This window comes from Canis lupus, chromosome 24 (genome assembly GCF_011100685.1).
Source record: "Canis lupus familiaris isolate Mischka breed German Shepherd chromosome 24, alternate assembly UU_Cfam_GSD_1.0, whole genome shotgun sequence".
NCBI lineage: Eukaryota > Metazoa > Chordata > Mammalia > Carnivora > Canidae > Canis > Canis lupus.
In genome coordinates, this window is record NC_049245.1 from 1423166 (window position 1) to 1428894 (window position 5729).

A 5729-nucleotide genomic window follows, 5' to 3' on the forward strand; every position below is an offset into this window, starting at 1 on the left:
AATGAATGAGACCATATAATATTTGTCCTTCTCTGATTGACTTATTTCACTCAGCATAATACCCTCCAGTTCCATCCATATCAAAGCAAATGGTTGGTATTTGTCGTTTCTAATGGCTGAGTAATATTCCATTCAACAACACTTGTTATCTTTGTCTTTTCGATAATAGCCTATGTGACAGATGTGAGGTGATGTCTCATTATGGTTTTGATTTGCATTTCCCTGGTAAAGAGTGATATTGAGTATATTTTTGTGTTATGTATTTGTATTTCTTGATTTAAAAAATATCACTAAGTGGTATATACTTTTGGTTTGCATGTTACTGGAACTCTCAGTGGCCTAGGTGACTTGTGGTGAGTGTGGAAGACAATAGGGAGAACTGAATAGGTGGGTGGCAGGAGAATGTGTGGATCTTTGCATATAAATACCCAAATCTAAGCCATCTACCTGTTACTTCTCCAACACATCTCACTGAAGCTTCCTTTCCCCTTCCCATATCTGCTCTGAAAGGTAATTTCTTTTCTTTTTTTAAAGATTTTATTTATTTATTTATTCATAAGAGACACAGAGAGAGACGCAGAGACACAGGCAGAGGGAGATGCAGGCTCCATGTAAGGAGCCTGATGTGGGACTCGATCCCAGGACTCCAGGATCCCACTCTGGGCCGAAGGCAAGATGCTCAACCACTGAGCCAACCAGGGATTCCCAGGTAATTTCTTTTCTTTAAGATTTATTTATTTATTTTGTGAGAGAGAAAGAGTGAGTAGGGAGAGGGGCAGACAGAGAGAGTAGTCTCCACGGTCAGTCAGAGCCAGACTCAAGGCTCACTCTCATGACCCCAAGACCAAGGCCTGAGTGGAAACCAAGAGTTGGCCTCTCAACCATCTGAGCTACCCAGGTGCCCCTGAAAGATAATTTTGAAACCTTTTTTATGTATATGTTAAACATTGAAATTGAAAGAAATCTTTCAGTACTCCAAAGTTTTTTTTATAAAACTTTACGTGTTTTTATAAAATGTATCTGGATACTCACCCTGGTTGTGTCGGTGGTACTACTCTCTGTTCTTGAATCCAGGTAGACAGTGAGATTGGTTTATCCATCTTGCTTCCTGCTGTGTTCATAAAATCCAGAGCAGTGCTTGGCATGAAGGAGTCACTCAGTAAATACTTGTGAATGTTGAACAAAGGCATCTCTATGCCCGGTGGGGACTGGCTGTAGGAAGAGTCATTGTCTACTCTTGGTTTTCACATTGTCAACCTGATGCCACATTCTCTTCTTCTGCTTCTGCTTGCCATCCCCCCAGGCAAGATTCTCATTACTGAAACAGGACAGTAGCCCCATAAGTATCTCTCCGTGTCATATGTGTGCTCACTTGATTTGTCCCAGCCACTGCTGTAAACTTGGTATTCCTGAAGAACAGTTAGAACACATTCTTTCTCTCCTTAAAAGCCATCAGTGACTCCCCTGTACCTGATGTGCTGGTATGTACCAATGCATCTTGGTTTTTTTGGACTTACCGCTATATAACCACTCAACATTTTTAACTTCATAACTTACATCTTAATCTCTATATATCTATGCTCTAGCAAAATGGAAATATTTCTTGTCCTCAGAGCATATGTTCTACTTTGCCACCTTCAACTTTTTCTTTGTATGGTTCCCAGGATGTGAAAACTCTCCTTCCAAGCACAACTGTTGAGATCTGCCTATCTCTGAAGGTCAATCTTGAGCACTACCACATCCCTGAGTCTTTTCAGATCAAGCCTTCTCAACACTTTGTGTAATTCTTATATTTAACATATTTATCTTGAAATCTTAATCTCTGTATCCATGTTTCCAGCCTGGGGCCTTGAACAGAGTAAGCATTCTAGATATGTATGGCATTGAACTCAACACCAGTTATGTTTCAAGCCCTCTGTTAGATTCAGAGGATACTGGAAGGGTGACCTTCTGAGGATGATACAAGAGAAAGTATGAGGAGTTATTCTGTAAACCTAGAAGCAGTACACACATCTGAATAGTACAAAGATGATGCTGAAGATGCTGTTGATGATGGTGAGCATGCAGGCAGGATATTTGCATTCCCTCTCTGGGTCTGCTTTCTACCTTTGTCATCCCACTCTGCCCCCTGGGAGACGCATATGGACTGCATCAGCCAGGCTCCCTTGCCTTTTCCTTTCCTGTTGGGTTCAGCCAATAGAAAATAAGAATGGAAAATCAGAGTGAGAGGGGAGTTTGGGAATTTATTCCACCAGCTGGGTTTGCTGAGCTTCAGTCTGACAGTGGTTGCCTTCTAGAGGTCATGACCTCTTTCAGCGAATCCCCTACCCTGTAGTTAGAGCTCTTGCCAGACTCTAGTCACCATTCCCCACCATGCCTCTTGAGGCCTAGGATGGTAGTGTCCCTCCATTGTTGTCAGTCCCAGGTATGTCACTAATAAGTTTGCTTAACCCTACCCTAATGGCCTTTAAAAACTCTCCATAGTTTCCTCTTTTCAGTATGACATCTGTGTTTCTTGCCAAGATCCTGACTCATACAATAACTGATGAGGATGGCAGTACTAAGAATGGCTGTGGTAACTTTTTTTCTCCCAGCTGGTGCTCTGAGAATCCTGACAAACAGCCTGATGTTCACTGTATTGCTGCACAGGTTTCTGCCAAACCTAGTGGCTTAAGGCAATAACGATGATTTATTATTTCTTATCATTTTTGTGGGTCAGGAATTTACCCAGTTATAGCAGGATGGCTCATTTCTACTGTATCATGTCTAAGACCTGCCCTAGAAGGTTGGCTGAAGGCTCACTCACTTACAGGTCTGGCAGTTGCTCCTGGCTGTTGGCTTCAGAACTAGGTGGGGCTGTTAGCTGGAGCATCCACATGTGTCTTCTCCATGTGGCTTGGGCTTCCTTACAACATGGCATCTGGAGCCCAAGCATTAACATTCAAAGACAGAGAGTGAGCCAAGCCACAGCTATATTACCCTTTACAACCCTGCTTTGGAAGTCCTGCAGTGTCACTTCCACCATGTACCACTGGTAGAGGTAGTTAATAAAGGTCCAGCCAGTTTCAAGGGAAGGAAATATAGCCCATCTCTTGATGGAGGAGTGTCAACGTCTGCGATTGATTGTGGATTGTATGATGTGGACTGAAGTGATGTAAGCCACTTCTGGACCTATGCATAAATATCCACATACCACCCACTCCTTCTTCCCATGCAGTGACATCTGTGCAGGATGCATGTTGAAGATGATGATGAGCTAAAGTCAAGGAGCACCACCCAACCCATATCAACCATTGTAAGTGTGATAATTACACTTTTAGTGTGTTAATTCTCTGAGATTTGGCAATTGCTCAAGAATTTTACCCATATCCCTGAACTTCATCTGAGCCGCTATATTCCTCTTCCTGTCTTATCAGCACATCTATCAGGACCACACATCTACGTTGAAGGCAAGGAACTGGGAATAGTTTCTTCTTCTTTCCTGTTATGTGTGCACCTCCCTTCATTCCAAGTTGTAGTATGCAGTAAAATGACCAGAAAGGAGAAAAAGGAGGTTATGGGACTGCTTAAATCATTGAACAACAGGATCACTGACTGTGTCCAAAAAGGTCTCAGCCACGCCAAGCAGTGGAAAAGGTGAAATGTTAACATGAATGCAGTAAATATTCAGTCCCTATTTGGAGGATCTTGGGGAAAAAGGAGAGTGTTGTGTTGGGAATGACTGGCAGGTAAATGTCTTCAGGGGCCTACCACATCACAGAAGACTATGTCTGGAGGAGAAGGTATGCCTGACATCCTTTCCAATAAAAACCCTGGGAAAAACATCCGTCAAGTGATATTTAGAACTGACATTTTCATAAGGATCCAGTCTATAGAGGGTTTTTGCAGGGCTTGGAAAACCACGTTTTTCATTCTTTCTTCTCCTCATCTTCTGTAATTAAACAGAGTTTACAGTGTTAAATGTATATTTAAAAATGACATGCTTTAAGGACTACATTTTAGAAAGCTTTTTATTTGGGAATAATTTTGACAATAATAATGATCATTTCAAAAAGTAATATTTATTTCCTGAACCTTTTGAGAGTAAGTTAGGTGCACATCTCATGGCTCTTTATTCCTAAATGTTTCCTATTTCTTCCTAAAGGTACCACAAGCTGGGGTCTTAGACACAGAGGGAGGCTCAATATCTGGCACTGAGTTTTGGGAAATGGAAGCCCAGATTCTCCATTTATTCTCCAGCAATTAGGATATTCCTGAAGAGGCATGTTGGCTGAAAGATGCTCACATAGAATGACATAGAGAGATGTCACCTTCATTGCCAGAGGCACTGCTCTGTCTAATGTTTTCACATTCTGCTTGGATGAAGAAATAGAAGGGACATTTGCCCTAGTGTTCAGGGATCCTTATTGGGCAGAGGTGGCTAACACAGTCTCCAGGTCAGAAAAGATCTTGATAACCTGGACCTTTACTGGATTGAATATAGCATGTACATTATAGGGGTGCCTGGATGGCTCAGTCAGTTAAGCATCTGCCTTTGCCTCAGATCACAATCTCGGGGTCTTGGGATCGAGCCTCGTGTTGGGCTTTCTACTCAGCAGGGAGTCTGCTTCTCCCTCTCACTCTGTGCTCTCTCCTCCCTATTTTGAGTAAATAAAAAAATCTGTAAAAAAAAAATAAAGTGTACATTATAGAAGCACAAAATTACTACTGTATTATTTCCTTGGTTCTAAGAGACTTTTCACTACCTTTTCTTGTTTCTGAACTTTAGATGCCCCTAAAATCTATGTCAAAGGCAACTAACAGTGTAATAGTTAAGGGAGTTGTAAATAGAAAGCCTACCTGCACGGAAGTGCAGGTCCAATTGATTTTGCCACCTAGATTTTCTCCACCATTGGTTGCAACATACAGGAATACGTTTCTTTCGAGGTATACGTACACTAAGGTGTATCCTTCTTATTGTGCCGTTCTAGGAGTTTCAACAAATACAATCATGTGACTGATACCAAAATCAACACACAGAACAGCTACATCCCTAAAAGTTTCTCTTGTAGCAAACCTTTATAGCCAAATCTCTCCCATGCACTTTGTTTTGTATCCAGTTAGTTTGGTCTTTTCCAGAATGCCATAGAAATGCAAAATATAAATATTTAATTATATTGTATATAGACTTCCTGAGTCTGGATTCTTTTACTTAGGGAATGCATGTGAAATTAACCCATACTGTTGTATGTATTAATAGTCTGCTCCTTTTTATTGCTGAGTTGTATTCCGTTGCACAGACATCTTGTACAATGTTCACCTGTTCAACATTTAGTGGACATGTATCCTAATTTCAGGTTTTGGTTATTATGAATAAAACCATTATCAACATTCACGTCCAAGTTTTTGTGTGAACACATGTTTTCATTTCTCCTGGGTAAATTGTTAGCCATATAATAGTATGTTTAGGGCAGCCCAGGTGGCTCAGCGGTTTAGCGCTGCCTTCAGCCCAGGTTCTGATCCTGGAGACCCGGGATCGAGTCCCACGTCGGGCTCCCTGCATGGAGCCTGCTTCTCCCTCTGCCTGTGTCTCTGCCTCTCTCTCTCTCTCTGTGTCTCTCATGAATAAATAAATGAAATCTTAAAAAAAAAAAGAGAGAATGTTTAATGTTTTAGGAAACTGCTCAATTGTTTTCTAAAGTTGCTGTGCTGGTTTGCACTCAGGCAGCAATGCATGAGAGTTCTGCATT

General features: G+C 41.5%; 1 long non-coding RNA gene across 1 annotated transcript; it reads left to right on the plus strand.

The window, feature by feature from the left end:
• The first annotated feature begins 660 nt into the window (after positions 1 to 660).
• LOC102157329 lies at positions 661 to 5381 on the plus strand. The gene is made up of 3 exons (XR_005377337.1): positions 661 to 709; positions 3218 to 3295; positions 3417 to 5381. It is a non-coding gene; the product is annotated as an uncharacterized LOC102157329 (long non-coding RNA).
• The last annotated feature ends 348 nt before the right edge of the window (positions 5382 to 5729 follow it).